The 23,875-nt window shown below is 37.8% G+C and overlaps 1 protein-coding gene and 1 pseudogene across 1 annotated transcript in view; one reads left to right on the plus strand and one right to left on the minus strand.

Annotated features, from left to right (window-relative positions):
• FRK (fyn related Src family tyrosine kinase) overlaps positions 1-23,875 on the minus strand; it is a 98,930-nt gene that overhangs the window by 47,843 nt on the left and 27,212 nt on the right. The gene's annotated exons all lie outside the window — the stretch shown is intronic.
• Positions 23,458-23,551, plus strand: LOC118001737 (annotated as a pseudogene).

Raw genomic sequence — 23,875 nt, forward strand, 5'->3', positions numbered from 1 at the left:
TTATATACATACATTACATTTGTATTTTGTATAATCAAATCTGTGATGTATTTTCTCTGCCCAATATATGTATAAGCAAGCATTTTTGTAAATCAAAGATATAGTAATTTTATAACATTTGTAGAGAGGAACTCTGTGGTAAATTTTTTTAATCCTTTCTTTTTTTAAAGATTTTATTTATTTATTTGACAGAGAGTGAGAGACAGTGAGAGAGGGAACACAAGCAGGAGTAATGGGAGAGGGAGAAGCAGGCTTCCCACAGAGTAGGGAGCCCGATGCGGGGCTCGGTCCCAGGACCCTGGGATCATGACCTGAGCTGAAGGCAGACGCTTAACAACTGAGCCACCCAGACGCCCCTTAAATCCTTTTTTTCTCACCAATTTTGGATTCTTGTATAATAGTTTTGTATACTCACTTTACAAGGCAAATCACACCAGTATTGACTCCACAGTAACAATGAAATGGATATAAATATTTGACTGGATGCATCAGCTCACTTAATACCTGGAATTTTACTTGGCTGACTACCACCAGGAAGCGACTATAAATAAAAAATTGTTTTCTGGGTGTAGTGGCATTATAACGCCATCTTTCATACTCAACAATGACGCAACCACTCTATGTTAGAGCATGTGCTGAATCATGAGGGCACGTGCTGCTGTGGAGACTAATCGGAGAAAGATAGTTCTTTCCACCCTCTGCACATGGGAAAATTGTGCAGTAACTTGTGGTCTGAGCCTGTGAGAACTGTCATTCTTCTCCGTTCTGCCTGCTAGAGCCCCCGTTGGCCCCATTCCAGAGGGTCACGCACATCCCAGCGTGCTCACCACAGCCACTTTTAATGCTCTCTTTCTGCTCTAATTCTTGTGTGCAGTAAACAGTGAGTGCTGAGAAGTGATCAGGATAACCCAGGACAGATCCCAGGAGAGTCTTATAGGTTAGGGACCCTTGAAGTGTGGTTCCTGGACCAGGAGCATTGGCATCACGTGCAAACTTGTTAGAAAAGGAAATGTGCAGGTATCCCCCATACCTACTGAATCAGAGACTGTGGGGTGGTGCCCAAAAATCTGGGTTTCAATAAGTCTCCAGGTGCCTCTGATGCCCAGTAAAATTTGAGAACTACTGAATTATAGGAATAGCAAAAAAAATAATAAAATTTTTTATGAGACAGCTGAGAATATTGTTAGTTTGGTGTTTACATGTGAAAATTATCCAATAAAATGACACTACACACACATTTTATTGATCTTTAATGAAACTAATCTTTATTGCTACACCATACTTGCCATGAAAGAGATCTTGATTAAGAATAACCAAAAAGGAGAGAAGACCCATTATAACCTAGGAGAAGGAAATGCTGCAAATAGATGAAAATGGAGCAAAAAGCATAATGTCTGTTTTGGATGAAAGGAGTATGTGATTGAAGTCTAAGGTTTATTTTGCAAACATTTATCCAGTGTCTACTGTGTGTAAATTCTGTAGCACAGACCCAGAAAGATCTGCAAGACATACTCCTGAACGAAAAAGAGTGAACTGCAGAGGAATCAAAATATTAGTTTTATTTCTATTTTAAAAACCAACAAACCAAAACTTATATGTGCTTACTTCTCTGGAGATTAGTGAGAGAGAACAAAACCGATGGCAAAAAAAAAAAAAAAAATTCACTTTTTACTCTGCATTCTTCTCCATAATGTGGATATTTACAGTAAGATGTAGTTTTATATTACTTTGCAATCTACTTAAACAGAAAAAATCTAAGGAAGCCAATCAGAAATATGCTATAAAAATCTGCATGCTATAAGAGAGCTGAAGTAGAAACTTTGGCAGTTAGAATTGATAGATACAAGAAAAATCTCAAAAGAGTACAGGACAGGTGCTGATGCATGAGAAGGGAAACAAACAGAAGAGGAAAAATGACCCCAGAGTTTCAAATCTGGATGACTGAAGAACAATATACCCGGCAATGCATTAAAGACAGGGTACCACAATGATTAAGAGCTACAGCACCTCACTGGGAAAATTAACCTCTCTATGCCCAGATTTCATCATTTGTTAGCGAAAATAATAATAATAATAATAATAATAATAATAATAATAACTGCCTGGTAGGTTTTTGTTTTGAGAGTAAAAAAAAATGATGTATATCAAGTGCTGGATGCCCGGCTGCATTCATGCTCAATAAATAGCACCTATTTTCAGAAAACTAATTTAAGGGAGAAATTATATATTTGGTTTTAGACATGTTAGGTGTGAGGTCATGAAAAAACGTGAATAAATATGTGAACGTGATCTCACTTCTCTAGATGTTTTTGTATTGGAAAGTTCCTCCCCAGTGATTTTTTGGTCCTGCCTGCCCATTCTTGACTAGGACATGCTGCCACCAGGTGGCAGTAGGCCATTTTACTAATTCAAAAGGTTGTACTGTGATAACTGAAGTACTTTGTTTGACAAAAAAGACAAAATCAGTCTTAAAAAAAAAACAAACACAGAATTTATGTGTTATTACTGAATATCAACATTTAAATAATATAGATATCAATCAAAATTTAGGGAAATCAATATGTAAATAGACATGGTACCTCCAGGGGCACCTGGCTGATTCAATTGGTAGAGCATAGAATTCTTGATCTCAGCGTACCAAGTTCAAGCCCCACATCGGGTGTGGAGCCTACTTAATTAAAAAAATAAATAAGATTAAAAAAAATAAAGATGTGGTACGTCCATTAATATTTCCTCATTTCTTCCTCATAGTCTTCACAGACACATGTCACAGTGGATAAAACCTCCCATCATCCTCACCAGCGTGGCTTGGGAGACATCAGAGACACAAACATTTGCAAAACACCTATAGTTTGCAGGGTACGCTCATCATCCACGTTTAGTCATTTATCATATCTAAATGTAAGGTGTGAACTCATAGTCCCTTGAGCTATGGCAGTTCCGTATGATTCCCCTGCATCTATCTGCGTCTCAGCAATATTGCCAGGACAGCCCCTGTGAAGTCCCCTTCCTGTCCAGGTAAGCACGTTCCTGTCCAGGTAAGCACGTCTCTCTCCTCTACTAAGTCTCCTGAGGCTCAGCAGCCCCTTTAGCTCACAGAAAGTGAACCCCTGCCTGACATTCTTTTCCCACTCACATAGCATGATAAGGACAAAGAAAAAGCAAATAATGCTCGTATGTATTTTATTATTCATTCCCTCCTTTTCATTTCCCTCATCACAACCTTTGTGTGCTTTACCATCACCGCTTAGATCATGGCAATATTTTCCTTTCTGTTCCCTTTAATATTAACAGCTTCTGCTTATTGATCACGTACAAGGAGCCAGGGACTGCTGTTACGGTGTTACACGCATTACCTTAGACTCCCCTGCCTTGCTTACGCCACCGCCACTAGATTAATCATTTGGTCATATGACCTGATACATCTCACCAAGGCATACACATAATAAGTTTTAAGGGTTTCCTTTGTTTATGGAATAAAATCCTTATTGACCTGGAATTTCAGGCCCTCTACCATCTGGACACGGGCCACTTCCTGAACAACGTCTTCCCCACCATCAACTCTTTGGCTCTAGCTAAACTCATTCTCTTATGGCTATTTGCATTGGCATCACTTAAAGCCGCTTCCCCAGAATTCCCAGTCTTCAGTGACCACCCTTCGGTTTCGCATGTAGCATACAAAAGTTAGAGCTGCTTTATTATTATTATTATTATTATTATTATTATTATTATTATTATTCCATGTTCACTTGAGGCTACAGACCTCCCCGGTACAAAGCCTAACGGCTAACACCCCATATACCTTTTGGAACAGTTAAATACCTGTTGATGAAACAATACACTGTACTTCAATGTGGGCATTTATATGTCTTCCGGTTTATACTGTATGTTGAACTAGATAAAACCTGTGTTTTCATGTAATCATTTATCTGCGCTTGCCAACATACTTTGAGTGGTAAACGCTTAAGGGAGAAGCCTTATCTGTCCTGGGCCAGTTGCAACACAGATTCAGATGTTAATTGGCCACAGACCACAGATTCCAATCTGACAACTCTCTTCTCCCAAAGAAAACATTTGCCTATGAATGTAAAGATCAAAAATGAAGCTGATTTTCCTGTCCTCCCACACACAAGCGTATCAGGGCTGCCCACATGTAAAAAAAATGTGTGATAAAGTGACGTATCACCATCAATGTTTGACTTGCAGTCACAAGGAAACCAGGAAGCTCCTTGGTTGGTTCATTTGATAAAGCTTTTTTGTTGTTTACCTTTTCAATCATCATAAGAAGGGAATTTTGAGGGAACTTCTTTAGAAAGGAAGTAAGATGAACTAACTGGTACTTTCAGCCCTGGGGAAGGTGTAGTGCTATATGTTTGTAAGGATATGACTATAACCTGAACCCACCTGCCAGTGTCTAATAATCAAAAGCAATTCCTCACGAAAAGTTGAAGGGCATAATAAAGTTCAGATAGGGATTCAATCTCAAGGCACTGCTTTGGTCTCAAAACCATCTCCTACTTGTATAAAAGGAAATGGAAACTAATATTGATTTCTCTTTTAAAATAAAAAACAAGGGTGCCTGCTGGCTCAGTCGGTGGAGCATGCAACTCTTGGTTTCAGGGTCAGTTCAAGCCCTACACTGGGCGTGGAGCTTACTTAAAATAAATTAATAAATAAACAAAATATGTGAATATATAGTGGCATTTCCAATCATCTAGCCTGTCTGCTTTGTTTTTGTACATTTGTGATAATGTTTGTCATAGAAACGAGAGAAATATGGATTAGAGTTGAATGCATTAATCATTAAGGAATTTCCATCTTTGTCACATCCAAAGAAAGTAAATGCAACTGATTTTATGATGTCTAGGAAAATGCCTTACTTCACAAAATACCACAAATGTTCACTCCAATTCTTTATTTGAATAAGTTTTTGGGTACTAGTATGACTTTTTAATAGTTGTAGGGAGCTCTAATTTCAGAAGTGACAGCCCCACTTAGTTTCCTATCAAAAAAAAAAAAAAACCCACACACAAAAAACCCACAATAGTTATTTCCTCTCATGAATCATTTCCTTTCTCACTTCCAAGAAGGAAAAATGAAAGGAACTTTTTAATTCACTTAATTTTAAAGAATCTTAATTCCCAGAGTCATGAATGATATTATCTCATCCCACTTTATTTAAAGCACTGAGTATTCTTCTTGAAAGATCTACAAAATATGGGGCACCTGGCTTGCTCAGTCAATACAGCATGCAACTCTTGATCTCGGAGTAGTGAGTTCAAGCCCCACACTGGGCACAGAGTTTATTTAAAAAAATAAAGATCTACAAAATAACTTGTTCTTTGGGAATGTTCACAGAAGGAACAAGACCACATGTTGAGTCTAGTGAGCTAGTAGTCCATGCATGTACCCTCTTCTACATGGGTTAATAACATTACACTCCATGTTATCATTTACTTTCATTAAATCCTTTATCCCAAATCAGAAAGTATACAACTTGAAGGTATTTTTACCTTCTTATTACTGTACGTGGTCATATTGATACAGTTTTCTGTGTGCTAAAATTATCAGTAACATTCATTTCATACTAACTATATGGAAAACAGATGAAGAAGCATAAGAGCAAAAGAAGGGTATATTTCTTTTCCTTTGAGAATTTTAGATTATCAAGGGAGTAAGAGATCATTTTAACTGAGTAATAAATAAAAAAGAAATGACAAAAACAAAAGGAGCATTTAATTGCTAAGGGAACTGCAATCCAAGAAATAAACAAACCAACAGTGTGTCAATAAGGGAAGGCATCTTATAAGCAGCCATCAAAAAAAATGAAATCTTGCCATTTGCAATGACATGGATGGAACTAGAGGGTATTATGCTAAGTGAAATAAGTCAATCAGAGAAAGACATGTATCATATGATCTCACTGATATGAAGAATTCTTAATCTCAGGAAACAAACTGAGGGTTGCTGGTGGGTGGTGGGAGGGATGGGGTGGCTGGGTGATAGACATTGGGGAGGGTATGTGCTATGGTGAGCGCTGTGAGTTGTGTAAGACTGTTGAATCACAGACCTGTACCTCTGAAACAAATAATACATTATATGTTTAAAAAAAAAGAGAGAGAGAGAAGGTAGTAGGAAGGGAGAGATGAAGGGGGGAAATCAGAGGAGGAGACGAACCATGAGAGACGATGGACTCTGAGAAGCAAACTGAGGGTTCTAGAGGGGAGGGGGGTGGGGGGTGGGTCAGCCTGGTGATGGGTATTTAAGAGGGCACGTTCTGCATGGAGCACTGGGGGTTATACGCAAACAATGAATCATGGAACAGTACATCAAAAACTAATGATGTAATGTATGGTGATTAACATAACATAATAAAATTTTTTTAAAAAGGGAAGGCATCTTAGAGAAAAGACACTTGGAATAAGGATTTGGAGGAGATGAGAAACCCAAAGAAATGAAGGACAAGGGCATGTCACAGGTGAAGAACCAGCAGCATGTCTGTGAGCAGCCTGGTTTGGTGGGCAATGGGGGGTGGGGAGAGGGTCGATTAAATGAAGAAGAAACAAAACCAGTTCTTCGATGTTTATAGGTACTCCCATGTAGAAACTACTAACTCCACGGTTGAAGTAGATCTTTGGCAAATATTCAAAAGGTACATTAGGAGGATGATAAGATATTCCAATTAAGATTTAACAAAGTAAAGAATTTTGAGTTCTGGGCACACCTGCAAAAATGACGGGAAATTTTGACTTGTTTTTTCTAAAAATCATTTAATGAACAAGTTTAATAGATGAAAATATGGAAGGCAAGAGCAAAGAAGAATTATTCTATGGGAGGGACACAGGAGAGGTGATCAGAATTTTAGAACTAGAAAGAAATTTTTATGAGGGTCCATGTGTAAACCTCTGAAACTTATTGTACATGTGTTTTAATGAGTACATGCATTCTCTGGGGAGAGAGTCCAGTGTTTCATTAAATTCTCAACGATGTCTGGGACAGAAACTACATATCTCCTTCAATAAGACTAAGTGGTTTTTTTTCCAGGTTCATGCAAGAGCAGGTAACAAAGCTATAACCACAGCCTACCACCATAAAATTCCTTCACTCATTCATTCTCCATTTAACAATTATTTATTGAGCGCTTACTATGTGTCAGGCTCAGTTCCAGTTGGTAGAAATAGTGCAGTGAATGGAACAAACAGAAAGACCTGCCTTTATGGACTCCCATATAATGGGGAAAGATAGACAATAAATAAAATAAATGAATAATTACACAGTGTGTTCGAAGGCGATAAGTGCAAAAGAGAAAAAAAAATGAAGCAACGTAAGGAGAGAGGCTTCTCAGTAGGCTGAGATATGTGGCAGATGGAATTCCATCCAAACCCAAACAGGGTTTGCCTGTGTGTTCCTGAAGTCAAAGTAATCAAAATGAATTCAGCTGTGGAGAAAAATTGGATAGAGTCTTTGGAAGGAGTAGATGAGTGAGGACTGTAATCCACTCTAGGATGGAGACAATATCCAGATTTCTCAACTGCAGCCTGGCCAATATCAATTAGCATTTTGTCTAGGTAAGACATAAATGATATCCATCAACTTCATTGACGATCACTGATATTTATGGAAATGCAAAACACCAGAAGCTATAGGTATCCTCCAAGGGTCTCCTTGGGACTATGGCTCTTTAGCCAAAGAAAAATGAGCAATCTGTTTAACAGGAAGAGTACCCTTTTATAAAAAATAACTATACATAGAATAGAAATAATATTCTGATTATAAAGGAATAGCTGAGGTAGGATTTCTTTATAGATATCTCTTAAATCCATATAAAAATCAAAATGTTTAAGTGAAACTGTCTTTCACATTTGGCAAATACATAATGAAAAACAAAATCTCTATTCTCTTAACCTACACATGGCACAGAGACACAGGCATATATGCAGATGTGGCTGCGGTTGTGGCTGCGGATGAGGATGCGGATGCGGATGTGAATGCGGATGTAGATGTGGATGTGGTTGTGGATGTGGCTGTGGATGCGGTTGAGGATGCGGTTGTGGATGTGGATGCGGATGCGGATGCGGTTGTGGATGTGGATGCGGCTGCGGCTGCGGCTGCGGCGGCGGTTGTGGATGCGGATGCGGTTGTGGATGCGGCTGCGGCTGCGGTTGTGGATGCGGTTGTGGATGCGAATGCGGTTGTGGATGCGAATGCGGTTGTGGATGCGGATGCAGGTGCGGATGCGGCTGCGGTTGTGGATGCGGCTGCGGTTGTGGATGCAGATGCCGATGAGGATGCGGATGAGGATGCGGATGAGGATGCGGTTGTGGATGTGGATGCGGTTGTGGATGTGGATGTGGATGTATGCGGGTGTGTGTGTATGTGTGTAGGTGTGTACCCACAGCTACCATCACAGACGTGCACTAGTATCACTGACTTTTTAGGGGTTTAAATGAAGCAGGTGTCCCAAGGCAGACAAGAAGTGAGACAGAGTCCACAAAGGTCAGAATGGACACACATAGTCTCTTTCTTTTCCTTTCTTTTTAGTAATTTGATCCTGTGCACCCAGCTACCAACTCAACATCGCTATCATTAATAATTATCAATAATCACACCAGTATTAATAACTGAAGTATTTATAACCTATGTAAATGCCCCCCACTGGACTCCTGAAATGGTAGAAGCTGCACCTATCCACAAAGCAGCTTATTCTTGTCAAAAGGAAAGCCAGAAACAGTGCCAGAAAATACACCTTTTGTTTTCAGTGCCAACAAGCTATTTGTCAGGAAACAAAAGGAAGGTTCTGCCAGCACACTGGTGGATTTTTCTGAAACCTGAAAATTCGTTCTCTGCTTGTTTTTGCTTAGAATTCTCTAATTCTAGGGCAGTTGCACAAGTATCTTACAGCCTCACTCCTGGGAACGGCTATGGGGAAAGGCTGTGTGAGAGAAGGAAAACCGTCCCTCCCCACCCACACCGCCACACTTCTTAACCTCCTCTAGGGCCTCAGTTCTCAAACTCCATTTTGCTAAGAAAGCCCAAGAAGAGTGTATACAGGTGCTCCCAGCTTGGAGGTGGGGCTCCAGATGCTGCAGGTTCCCAAGTGCCCCAGAGAATTCTGAGGCTGGGAACCTGGGGCTGAGTTTTGAAAAGCACAGCTATTCTTTGAAGGGAAAGACTTTCTCTCATGTCTGCGATCACTCACCCCAAACCCTGGTTCTCTCTGTCTCTGGTCCACTCTGCCCCACACCAGACCCCACTCTCTTCTTTTCTTTTCTTTTTTTAATTTAATTTAATTTTATTTATTTGTGAGAGAGAGAATGAGAGACAGAGAGCATGAGAGGGAGGAGGGTCAGAGGGAGAAGCAGACTCCCTGCTGAGCAGGGAGCCTGATGTGGGACTCGATCCCGGGACTCCAGGATGATGACCTGAGCCGAAGGCAGTCGCTTAACCAACTGAGCCACCCAGGCGCCCTCCACTGGTCCACTCTGCCCCACACCAGACCCCACTCTCTTATTTTCATCCCAACCAAAAGATAATGAATTCAGCCCAAACTTTGTGTAAAATTTGTGGACAGCCAAGTACAATCTAGAGTAACAAGTTCAAATACATCAGAATTCTCTGTTCCTGGAAATTTAATACCAAGTGTCCTGAAGAGGGAATTTCCCAAAATACTCTTTTCCCTCAGGTCCAGAGCCCCCTGCCAGGTTGCTAAGGCCCCTTCCCCTCTCCTCTGGACCAGGCTTTTACAACAAAATACCCCTGATTTTATATGCAAAGCAATTTAGTTCTTAATCCCACCCCCACTCCAAAGGAGCATTCTGGGCCTTCTGTATACTCCAACAGACATTCATTTGTTCTGCTCCATAAAGGCCCATCCACTCCAGGTCTTGATTCTCAACAGCACAAACAACCAGAGCTTTGAAAATAGAATTTTCTTTAGCAGGATAAATCCTTAGGCAGAACACCTCTCACACCATTCTCCACAGCAGAAGGTAGCAGAAGAAGAATTACGCATACTCTTGCTGTCAAAAACTAGTCCACATCTGAGGATAAGGGTGAAGGGGCAGAATTGGGGGGATTTTTTTTTCAGTTATATTTATGTTTTAAAGAATGTAGTTTTATTAAAATTATGAATTTCTTGAACTAGGTTAAAATATTTGCTCTCTCAAAATGTCTTCAGAAGAGGATAAACTCAGGGGCACCTGGATGGCTCAGCTGCTTGAATGTCTGCTTTCAGCTCAGCTCACGATCCTGGGGTCCTGGGATGGGGCCCCACCAGCGGAGAGTCTGCTTCTCCCTCTGCCCCTCCCCCAGCCCTTGCTCTCTGTCTTTCTCTCAAATAAATACATAAAATCTTTTTTTAAAAAAAGAGGACAAATTCTAATGATACACAAAGTAAATATTATTTGTAAGTAGCATGTGAACTATTTGTGTGCAAGTTTGTGTTCAGAGAAACTGAAGTATGTCCTGCCTGGATGGCCACCTTACTAATTAGCAAATTGCAATTAAGTAAGGTTTGTTCCATAATTTTGGTGATACAAAAAATTATCCAGGTACGAAAATGCTACCTTCTTTGTCTGGGATTAATTAAAGAAAGAACTCAGTGAAACACACAGAGTATAGTAAATTCTGACTGGTCAGTCAAGTTGTGACCCAGAGAAAAGATTTTTGAAATCTTAGAGATTTGAAAAGACTGCTGTTGGAATGAGAGCACAGGACAGGAACACCCTAAAGCCTTGGAATTGGGACCCCCCGCCCCCAGTCAGCCTGAGAAGCAGGTAATCTTAAGACTGAGTGATGACAGACTCATTCATTACATACCAGAACTTCCCTTCCCTTAACTCCTCAACCTTTGGATTATCTGCAGAGCAGATGAGACAGAACACACCCCCCTCCCCTGTTCCTTTCCTTCATACCCCTTTCCTTGGATTCCTCTTTTTGGTATTATTTGATTAATTCCTACTTCCCAACTATACTTATAAGCTCCAAGAGCAAAACCCTATCTTTTTGTTCATTACTGCAATTCTCAGAGTCTAGCACAGCACTGGATATTAAATATGCTCTCAACAAATATCTTTGAATGAATACATGAATGAATGAACAAATGATTGCTTGGGGATGTGAGTCTTGCTGTTAAACATTAAAGCTGACCAAATAACTTTAAAAAAATAGGACAAGAATATGGAGAGGATCATCTGAAGATTTGGAACAGAGGGTGAAAGAAGTCAGATTTTATCAGTCATGAATATCCTCATAGTCAAGCAAATGATCACAGTCCTCAAAGGAAGGTGACTGTAATAACAATCACAGTAAGACTAACATTTGGATTCCACTTTATAATTCCCAGTGCCATCATCGACATTATGGCGCTCATTCTCATGGCAAATCTTGGGAGCCTCAGAGCGGGTGCTTCACTAGCTCCACTTTATGGAGTTAAGAACTAGAGCTGAGAGAAGAGCATAAGCAGTGTAGGTGTGTTGGCAAATGTGCAAGGCAGTTACATGTGACCTCTCCACAACTGTGCCGAATGTGCACAGTGGGACATATGGAGTTGTCCTCACATCATAATTCTACTCTACAGAGCGAGTCAGAAATATATAGAAACCATGGCAGAAAGAGGAACACCAGGTTGAAAACATTATAAATAGGTATCAAAATAGTTTCACCTAAATTCATAGAAAACTACCCCACAATGTGACCATAATAAAAAAAAAAAAGGATTTGGAGGGTACACCCCTTTTCATTGTGAGTCAATAAGCTCTCTTTTATAATATCTCTCAGATGGAATGCTGAACAGAGTTTGTGCTAGTGTGACAAGTCATATATTTTCATTTCTCATTTTTAAATTTCTCTTCAACTTCACTGATTTTCCAGAAAAAAAGGAAACCATGAGACTTACCCTTTATTCACTTTAACATTTTGCCTGAAAAAATATGTACAACACAAAGGATGGATCACTTTCAATAGGTAGTTAGCACCATATTTGTTCCTAGAAATATTCCCATAGAATAACAAAATATACTTTTATGAAGTTAAACACTACTTCCCATTTGTTATTTAGAGGTAGGCTTGGTTACACAAGAATCAAAATTTGAAAATAAAAAGCACAAAATAAGATTAAAATAAATATTTAAATAAGCAAAGCAATCCCAAAATTTAGATATTACAAATAATGAATTATGAAGCTTAAAGTAGTTTTTCTAAACTATCAACAAAAAATGTGATCAAACATTTCAAAAGTAAGATCAAATTATCATTTATTCTTTCTATGGAAAATGGTATTACAAAATCACTGTCATATCAAGAGTCAAAGAAAATGAGTCAAAAATATGGAGGAAAAATTACATAGAAGGCAGTTCATTAATATTTTACTATAGTTATGTTTATTATTTGTCAGCTTCTTTAATTTGTAGTGATTTCTTCTGTTCTAAATATTCCCTTTTTTAAAAAAAAGATTTTATTTATTTATTTGTCAGAAAGAGAGAGAGAGTAAGAAAGAGAGAGCACAAGCAGGGGGAGTGGCAGGCAGAGAGAGAAGCAGGTTCCCCACGGAGCAAGGAGCCCTATGCAGGACTCGATCCCAGGACCCTGGAATCATGACCTGAGCCAGAGGCAGATGCTTAACCAACTGAGCCACCCAGGCATCCCTAAATATGCCTTTTCTTACCAAATTCTGTTCACATAGTTCTGTACTCATTTTCTTTCCTTTTTTAAATATTTTATTTATTTATTTGACAGAGCGAGCAAGAGAGCACAAGCAGGGGGAGCAGCAGAGGGAGGGAGAGAAGCAGGCTCCCTGCCAAGCAGGGAGCAGAATGCGGGGCTTGATCCCAGGACCCTGGGATCATGCCCTGAGCTAAAGGCAGACGCTTAACCATCTGAGCCACCCAGGCACCCGTGTACTCATTTTCTTTAAGAGAACCTTCCCCTCCAAACCACATTAGTGGTAGACCATTGAAACCAAGATCCATCCATGTTTGGAAATATTTTCTTAGGAAATCTCAATGACAAGACACAATTTTCCCATCTCCTTGAGTTTCCATACATGCATTCATAATAGACATTTTTAAACTTTCCATTCATATTCCAAAGTAGAGATAATAGTATAATGACCCACTTTTTCAACACCCAACTTCAATAATTATGAACATTTTTCTGATCTTATTTTTTACTATATATTTAATTGATCTGCATTTACAGGGTTTCCAAATCTTAGTTGGAAAATTGGAGTGAAAAAAAGAACTACTAAATGGTTTCATGTTCACTTTTTAAAATATTTTATGCTCAATTAATTTTTAAAATCAGATTCTCATTCTTTAGAAACTAGAAGGATGGTTTTTTAAATGTTTCAAATGCCGAGAAACATCGCATCTAAAAGGAAAAACACCACAATAAACATTTATTGAAGTCTACGATAAGCTATAGGAATAATAAAAAAGACAATATGCTTGCTTACAAGTTGACATTACAACTGGAAAAACACACATGTAGACCAGTATAAAAAGAAAACACAAAAGTCAAAAAATATAAGCTACCTAACTATACCATACATCATTTTGATGTCAGATAATTGAAGAAATATATTTTAAAAGAAATGTATTGTGAGGAAATGTTCCATAATTGACATGTATGTGATCAATATGTCAATGGTGCAGACAAAATTTCACGTATAATAGCTAATAAGGCAGAGACTATGAAAAAAAGACCTATGCAGTGTAATTGCCTGAAAAATATAACTATACTTCTACCTCCACATTAAAGTGCTATTTTTAGGAGTTTGGCTTGACAAGGATTTTCCACCTCACAATTTCTCTATGTGCCTCAATCTTCATGCCCTTCATATGTAATTAATTGAGATTAATATTTACAACAATAGTCATTTAATTTAAAAAAATCCCTTAATTACAAAAATAAGATTGCAAAATCTGTTCAACATAGATTTTTTAAGTATACACTAATGCAAATCTTTCTATTGCTTTTTCAAAACCACACCAGATATTCCCTTTAAAAGAACACAAAAACAGAACAGATTAAACCTAAAAGACATAGAAGAAAGGAAACAATAAAAACAACAGTGGAAATTAGTTCAATAAAAAAGAAAAAAATAGAAAAAATCCACAAGGACAAAAATTGATTTTTTTGAAAAGATTAATAGGAGATATAAGCCTCTAGCAACATTATTCAAGAAAAAAAATAAAAAACAAATTATCAATATCTGCAATTAAAGAGGGGACCATCACAGATTCCCACAGATGTTAAAATAACAATAAAGGAATGTTGTTAACAACTATATGCCAATAATTTTGACAACTTGGATGAAATAGACATGTCCCTTGAAAATACATCTTATACAAACTACCACAAGGAGAAACAGAAAGTCTTAATAACTATAAAGAAGATTTGTTGAAGAAATTGTATTCATGGGCGCCTGGGTGGCTCAGTTGGTTGGGCGACTGCCTTCGGCTCAGGTCATGATCCTGGAGTCCCGGGATCGAGTCCCGCATCGGGCTCCTTGCTCAGCAAGGAGTCTGCTTCTCCCTCTGACCCTCCCCACCTCATGCTTTCTCTCTCTCTCAAATAAATAAATAAAATCTTTAAAAAAAAAAAAAAGAAATTGTATTCATAATTTAAAACCTTCCCACAAAGAAAACTCCATGTCTCTAGTGCTTCACAGGTGAATGCTACCAAAATTTAAGGAAGAAATAATATCAATCTTATATCCAAGTTCTCTCAGAAAATTCAAAAAAAAGAATATATTCCAATTTATTTCATGAGACCAGAATTACCCTGATATCAAAAATCAAAGACATTTCAAGAAAATCACAGATAAATATCTCTCATGAACACAGATGCAAAAATCCTTAAAATATACTAATAAATCAAATCCAAGAATCTATGAAATAAAAAATATATCACAACCAAATGGGGTTTATCTCAGGAAGGAGTTGATTTATATTTAAAAATCAATGTAACTGACCATGTTAATAGACTAAAAATAAAAACGACAGAATCAAATCAATAGACAGAATACTTTTGAAAAATGCAAATCTATTCGTGATTAAAAGCAAAAACACTTAGCAAATTTGCAATAGAAGAAAACCTCCTCAATGTGAAAAAGGGCAACAATGAAAAACCTTCACCTAATGTCACGCTTAGAGGCAAAATAAAAACAGATTAAAGATACGAGCAGTTATATATCTTAAAGGAAACGAAGTTTGCACTTAGATGCCAGGCTACTATCTACTAAACTATTTACAAAAACAGAAAACCAGTAATTCTCAGAAGAATGCAAAGAAATAGGGAAGTGTGATATCCATACCCAGGAAAAAATGCAGTCAATAGAAAGTAACTCCAAGTAGGCCCAGATGTTGGATTTTAAAAATGGGCAAAAGACTTGGGACAGGAAACATAGGATTGGCCAGTATGCACAGGAAAATGTGCTGAATATCATTACTCATTAAGGAAATGCGAATTAAAATAAAATAAGACGAAATCAGAGAGGGAGAGAAACCATAAGAGACTCTTAACTATAGGGAACAAACTGAGGGTTGCTGGAGGGGAGGTGGGTTGGGAATGGGGTAACTGGGTGACGGGCATTAAGGAGGGCACCTGATGTAATGAGCACTGGGTGTTGTATGCAACTGATGAATCACTGAATTCTACCTCTGAAACTAGTAATACACTATATGTTAATTAATTGGATTTAAATAAAATAAAATTTAAAAAATAAAATAAAATCACAGTGAGCTATATCATATCTAGGAGAATGGCTAAAATAAAAAAGACTGAGACTATCAAGCATTGGCAAGCTATGAAGCCTCTCTCATATGTCGCTGCAAGAGTGTAAAATAGTACAAACCCTTTGGAGAACTATGTGGCAATATTTCATACAATTAAACACACATTAACCCTATGGCACAGCAATGCCATTCTCGGGAATTTACTTAAGAAAAATGAAAACATATGTCTACAACTAGACTATCACAAAAATGTTGAGAGCAGTTTTACTCATAATGGGCAAAAACGGGAAACAGCCCAAATGTCTACCAAGAGGATGAAAAAGCAAATTGTGGTATAGTTATACAATAAACTAGTACTCTGCACTAAAGGTCAAATTAATGATACACTCAACAACATGGCTGAATCCCAAAACCATTACGATGAGCAAAAGCAGCAAGACACAGAAAAGTGAATGTTGTAAGATTGCATTTATATGAAGTACCAGATTAGGCACAACTATTGTCCAGGGGCAGGGAAAGGGGGAGTGTCTGGAAAAGGACTATGAGGGAAATTTCTGAGGTGATAGAATGTTCTACATCTTAATTGTTGTGTCCTTCATATGGGTATATGTATTTATCAAACTTCATCAAAATGTAAGCTTAAGATCTGTGCATTTTACTGTATATAAACTGTACTTCATAAAATTAATTTTTAAAAAACTATACTATGGGGTGCCTGGGTGGCTCAGTCGGTTAAGCGACTGCCTTCGGCTCAGGTCATGATCCCGGAGTCCTGGGATGGAGTACCGCGTCGGGCTCCCAGCTCAGCGGGGAGCCTGCTTCTCCCTCTGACCCTCTCCCCTCTCATGCTGTTTCTCTCTCTCTCTCAAATAAATAAATAAATAAAATCCTTAAAAAAAAAAAAAAAACAACTATACTATGTGGCTTTTATAACCCCACTATTTCCTTAGTTAGACTTGAAAATAACTAGGTTAGCATTTGCAAAAACAATTCAATTGGAAGGTTGGACCTCAGAAATCTTCCTTTCATAAAGTTTGCGTCTGTGCTGCCATGGGAGCCTGAAAATGTCCCCCATTCCTTCCCCACCTTACTAGACTGCCCCATTTGAGTATAACTGTTCTGGCTTCTGCTTCCTTAGGATCCTATTCTCACTTAAGGGGTGGGTGTAGAAGTGTGAGTCACTTGAGGATATTAATATCTGCTTCCCTGGTTAAGATAGTTACTTCTTTAAAAAAAGATCTTCTGGAGAGAGGACTTTAACTTCAAGGACAACAAAAGTTTTAGGCTCCATGAACAGGAGAAATTGGGATTAGTGAGGCCCTGAAACATCTGTCAAATGTCAAATGTCTTTTTTTTAAAAGGTATAGATTGACACAATTTTCACAGGACTAGCTAAGGCTCAAGTGCTGGAATAAAAAAGTAAATATCTAATCTTCAATATGTTATGCAAATTTATGTTTCTGAATAGCTAGTTTCTCTTTTTTTTTAAGATTTTATTTATTAGAGAGAGAGAGAGAGCACGAGCAGAGGGGAGGGACAGAGGGAGAGGGAGAAGCAGACTCCCTGTTGAGCAGGAAGCCCGACGACGCAGGGCTGGCTCAATCCCAGGGTCCTGGGATCATGACCCAAGGAGAAGGCAGATGCTTGACCCACCCAGGTGCCCTGTGATTAGCTAGTTTCTTGAGAAAGGAAATACAAAGACAGAAAATAAACAAAAATGTATTTATTTTAACTTTTATTAGAGAAAAATGACTATAAACATCTTAAAATCTATGTATAGAATCTGCACTATATTTAACTGTAAAAAGTTATTTTATTTTTTTTAATATTTTATTTATTTATTTGACAGAGAGAGAGAGAGCATGAGCAGGGGGGAGAAGCAAGGGGAGAAGGAGAAGCAGACTCCCCACTGAGCAGGGAGCCCAATGTGGGACTCAATCCCAGGACCCTGGGATCATGACCTGAGCTGAAGGCAGACGCTTAACGGACTGAGCCACTGAGGCACCCTGTAAAAAGTTATTTTAAATTTCAGTGTTCTTTTAAAAGATTTTATTTATTTATTTATTTATTTGAGAGAGAGTGTGAGTGGGGGGTAGGGGGAGGAGCAGAGGGAGAGAGAGAATCTCAAGGAGACTCCATGCTCAATGTGGAACCTGATGTGGGGCTCAGTCTCACAACCCTGAGATCATGACCTGAGCCAAAATCAAGAGTCGGATACTTAATTGAGCCACCCAGGTGCCCCTAAATTTCACTTCTAAAAAGAAACTCCTACCACTAATTGTGAAGTCACCATGCACTTACACATGGATCATAAACTTTCTAAGTAAGAAAACCCTTTCTAGAAATAATAAAGCTTGAAACCGTACCCTTATAATTTTGACCTTTAAAAAAACCAGACTTATTAGAAGACCCAAATACCCAAGGTATGTGGTTATATTTTTCTTAGTCATTGACTATTTCCCAACAATGGCCTTACCTATTACCAAACTTTGTGTGTTATAATTCTCTGTTAATAGTATGAGTCATCTACCATTGGTTCCATAATCCAGGATGGTAAACACTCTTAGGAGAACAGGCTACAGTTCTGTTTATACTTGACTCCAAAGTATACCATTTATTCACTGTAAATGAGTGTGTTTCACATGTTGCCTGACCTCTGGCCTCAGTTTCCTCCCTGACATTTCTATTGGATTCCCCTCATTCTAGAAATCTGCCAATAACTCTATAAGGCACATAGAACAGGAGTCCTATCTTCCCATGCTCTGCCTTCTTTCATGACAGTACGTACAGAAGCGGCACTTTGTGTTTCTTTGTAACACTGGTGCCATCAAATATACTTTTTAAAGATCCCAGCTATATATGCTATGGCTAATTCATCCATGTATTCATTTAGAGTTTTAAACTTTGGAATCAAGACTACTGATTTCAGCTGAGAAGAGTGCAGCAAGCAATTCTCTAAGTAAAACCCACTGTTATAAAAAACACAGAGCAAATCTTCAGGATCTAGAGCCAGGCAGAGAGATCTAAACTTTTCACCAAAAGTATGATTCATCATAGGAAAACATGACAAATTGAACATTGGCAAAATTAAAAACTTGTGCTCTGTGAAAGATCCTATTAAGAGGATAAAAAAGCAATCTCCGGGCTGAGAGAAAATATGTGAAGTATCTGGAAACCACATACATGGGACTGGTGTCTAGAATAAATAAAGAACTCTCAAGACTCAACAGGAGAAAAACAAATCCATTGCACTCTTGGAAATTCATCCCAGAGAAATGAAAACTTACACTGGCACAAAAGCGTGTATAAGAAAGTTCACAGAAGCTTTATTTGTAATAGCCAAAAATATGGAAATCACTCAGATGCCCTTCAATGGGTAAATGGTTAAACAAATTGTGTACTCCATACTGTGGAATACTATTCCATGCAATAAATACATAGCAGTAGCAATAAAAAGGAACATACTGATACACACACAACTTGAATGAATTGCCATGGAATTATACTGAGTGGGGAAAAAAGCCAATCTCAAAATGTCTGAATCCACTTATTAACATTCTTGAAAAATAATTAAAGAAATGGAGATCAGTAGTTGTCAGGGGTCAGGACCAGGACTGAAGGGAGGGTCGGGGTGGTGGGGTGGTGGGAAGCAGGGTGGCGGTTGACTATAAAAGAGTAAAAAGGAAAAAAAGTAAAAAGGGAGATCCTCATGCTAATAGAACTACCTGTATCTTGACTATCAATATCTTGGTTTGATATTGCACTATAGTTTTAAAAGATGTTATCATTAGGCAAAAGGCGGTAAAGGGCATACCAAATCTTTCTGTATTATTTCTATCAAAATGCACATGAATCTACCATTATCTCATAATTAAAAGTTTAATTTTTAAAAAGGCACTAATGTCTACAAATCGCTCACTCTTCTAAAACTCAGAGCCGACTCAGTTATCCCACTTGATTATGTTTCAGTGTGCTTTCCTGTTTGAGAAATAAAAGAGCTAGAAAGAAGAAATTAGGTCTATTTTATCTATGCTGCAGGCGTTAATGGTTGTAGCAATTACAAATTACCATGGCACCAGATGCCAAAATGTCAATTGTGTCATATTTAAAAGTAATCAAATATTAGTTGTAACTGAGTGCCTGCTAACCTCAAGGAATGGAATTTGAATAGCAAGCAAAAATAACATATTGGCAAAGTAAAAAAAGAAAAGGAACAGAGAGGAGATAAATATCCACTTCTAGAAAGATGGTAGAGAAAGTCACAGGGCACCAATCCCTGTGCCCTAGTTTTCTGGTAAAGTGTTCAAATTCAATGAGATGATAAGCAAGACATACTGATTATAAGGAAATTCTAAGTGACCGAAGAAGAAATGAGCCTACAGTAATTCTTGAGTTACAGTGCCCAGAAATTTGTTGTTGTTGTTGTTTTTAAGTAGTCCCTACATCCATGGCCAAAGCATAATAGGAACAATTAGAAGGGCCAAAGTAGATCAAATAACAGGTACTATAAGAATGTGAAAGATAAGACAGATAGATAAACAGACAGACTGATATTAGATTTATTTTTATTGATGAAAAAATGTCAGGTATGTGAATAAGGTGTCCTTCAAGAAGCTAAGTTCTTTGAGATTCAAGTTAGAGAGAGCTGGCTGTTCTTCCCATAAGAGTAATCAGGAAAGAAAAGGTTTTGAGAAGCCAAAAGATGAGTTATTAGAGAGGTAACTGTCACAAATGATTTGCCAGAAGGAAGGAAATGCAGCATAAAAGTGAATGATGATGCCATGACTTGGGACCTGGAGAAACCAGAGAAAAATGTGTCAAAATGGGGCAAGAAATAGGGTATGGAGTAGGAAAGAGATGGTAAGGAGTTCTTAAGAAATGGCAGAAAGTTTTGAACATTGGCCATGCTGTTTGCATTATGCAGAATCATGTGCTCCCACAGAGATAGAATCAGGCCTTGAAGAGTTAACCATGGACCATCCAAACTGTTAAATGTGTTGAAGGTAATTACTAACTACTTCACATGGTGATTGCGACCAAAGAAAGAACATATTTAAATCATCTAGCAGTGTTCAAACATGCTTACACTTTAAGATGAAAGAATATCCTTCCATCATACTAGCAAAGTGAAAAACAAAAACAGTCCCAAATAAAGACCCTCGATAGAAAACAGACAAGGAGGTATAATTTTTAACATGTCAGATAGGATGATAGATAATAATACTTAAATAATAAATATTATATAAGCAAATGGATATTATATAATGACTATAAGCAGCCAAAATGGCCCATCAAGTCATAGAATTTAAGACTGGTTTAAAAGAACAAATCTAACTGTCTATTATTTGAGGCACCAAAGGTAGACACAGAAATGAAAACAGTAAAATGTTAGATAAAAATTTATCAATTTAATTTGTTTTAATCTAGAAAAAAAATATTAACATAGAAAAGACAAAGGTCATTATAATTGAGAAGTCATAATTACACCTTAAGATATGTTACTATATAAAAATAGGATAAATCAGAATAACATAAAGAAAGAACTATTTAAAATTAGAAGGGAAAATGGGAGGTTTTTAATCCAGTATTACAGGTCTACAATCGATTCAGTTATAAAAACTTTCAATGGCTTAAAGTAGAAAAAAAAATAATATGATTAAAAAGATTAAGGTTAAAGATATTAGGAGAAAACTTGAGGATGGAACTAGAACTTTGAAGGTTTTTTAAATGCTAAAGTACAGGAGTAGAGGGGCAGGATTGTTACAAACACTGACCAAAAGGGCTGTTGAGAGAGAAGATCAGGGCTCAAGGGAGGAGCCAGCCAGCCCAGAGAAGGAACATTGAAAATCATTATGATATTCATAAGAAGTGTTGAAGGCAAGAATGGTGCAACATTATGTCACAAGAAGATGGTCAGCTAAGGCACAGAGCCATTCCAGCCACACGTCGCTTGAACAACAATGAATGACATGGGTATTCTGAATGAAGAGAATCCACAGACAGCACCATCTGAGAAAGCCAGCAGTCCCAGAGTGGCTGGGCTTACCACACCAAAAGAAACAGCATTTTGTGGGACACCTGAGGGATCATTCTCTCTTCCATCTGTCCTTCCCCACCTTGGCACTTAAGAGAAATTCTTTGAGAGGGGCTGTACTGTGGAGTGGCTGGCTCATTATCATCTCATACTCTAAACTACGATGAGGCAGGGAGAACCAACCCTGTACCACACACATCTGGATGATACCTTCTTACGGAAGGTGTGTGGCTCACAAATAAAAACAGATCATGGTAGGCCACTAAGAAATTCAATAAATGTAAGAGTAGGAATTTACATACTACTTTTTGAGATGGTCAGAAATTAAGACCTGGAATTACTGAGTTAAGCTAAAACAAACAACAAAAATTAAAAATAACTGGAAACTAAAGCTTTCCTAAGAAAAGTCAGGTTAAAGAGGACATTAAGAATATAATAGCAGAGTATTTTTATTTCTAGGAGAATCATGCCAAACAGAAGAATGCACAGAGAGTGAAAGGGCTGACTAAGATATCTGGATTTGCTCCAGCCCTTAGACTTGCTACTTCTCAGCTTCCTTGTCTACAAATTGAAGATAAGAGTGCCTCCCTTATAGAGTTGTTCTGCAGGACTGATGAATAATTAATGTAAATAACTCATGCAGTGCCTGGTACTTCCTTAATGCAATAGAACATTGGGTACTTTCCCAGATCCCTAAAAGCAATACTCAGAGGTAAATTCATGACTTAGGAGAATTATTCTTAAGGGAAAGAGAGAATAAAAAAAAAAAATTGAATTAGGTATTGGTCATGACTACACATGTACTATCTAAATAGGTGCTCAATAAATAGTTATAAAATAAAGAAATAGTGAACTTAAAACCTTAACTATGATACTATTACTTTCATTAGTGCTCCAAAAAATGAAGTACCTAGGTATAAATCTAACAAAATATGTACAAGATCTACATGAAGAAAACTACAAAACCCTCATGAATGAAATCAAAGAAGAACTAAATAAATGGAGAAATATTCCATGTTCATGGAAAGACCTAGAAGATAACACAGGGGAGGGGCGCCTGGGTGGCTCAGTCGTTAAGCATCTGCCTTCAGCTCAGGTCATGATCCCAGTGTCCTGGGATCGAGCCCCGCATTGGGCTCCCTGCTCTGCGGGAAGCCTGCTTCTCCCTCTCCCACTCCCCCTGCTTGTGTTCCTGCTCTCGCTGTCTCTCTCTCTGTCGAATAAATAAATAAAATCTTAAAAAAAAAAAAAAAGATAACATGGGGAAAAAAAACCTATATGACTTTGGTATGGTGATGACTTTTAAGGTGTAATACCAAATACATGATTCATGAAAAAAAAAACAATTGATAAGCTGAACTTCATTAAAATTAAAAATTTCCCTGTGGAAGACACTGTGAAGAGAATGAGAAGATAAACCACACATTGGGAGAAAAAATTTGCACAAAATACATCTGCTAAAGGACGGCTACCTAAAATGTATTTAAAAAAAACTCTTGAAACTCAAAAATAAGAAAACAAACGATTAAAAATTGGTGCCAAGATCTTAACAGATACCTCACCAAAGATTATGTACAGATGGCAAATAAGCATATGAAAAGAATTCTTCTCATCAAATGTCATCAGGGAAGTACAATTTAAGTAATGAGATACCACTTACACACCTATTAGAATGGCCAAAATCTGAAGACTATACTTTCAGGGATCATTTCTATAGTTTGTTACTAGAGTGGCCAAAATCTGGAACACTAGAAACAGTAAAATGCTGACAAGGATCTGAAGCAGCAGGAACTCTCATTCACTGAGAGTGGGAACGCACATGGTACAGCCACTTTGGGAGACAGCTTGGCGGTATCTTACAAAACTAAACATACTCTTATCATACAACCCAGCAATCACACTCTTTGGGGTTGAAAATTTATGTCTACACAGAAACCTGCACATGAACGTTTATAGCAGCCTTGTTCATAACTGTCAAAACTTGTAAGCAACCAAGATATCCTTCAGTAGTTGGATAAACAGTGGTATATCCAGACAATGGAATATTATTCAGTGCTGAAAGAAAGAAAGAAAGAAAGAAAGAAAGAAAGAAAGAAAGAAAGAA

This window comes from Mirounga leonina, unplaced genomic scaffold (assembly GCF_011800145.1).
Source record: "Mirounga leonina isolate KUSES-001 unplaced genomic scaffold, KU_Mleo_1.0 Mir_53, whole genome shotgun sequence".
NCBI classification, from domain to species: domain Eukaryota; kingdom Metazoa; phylum Chordata; class Mammalia; order Carnivora; family Phocidae; genus Mirounga; species Mirounga leonina.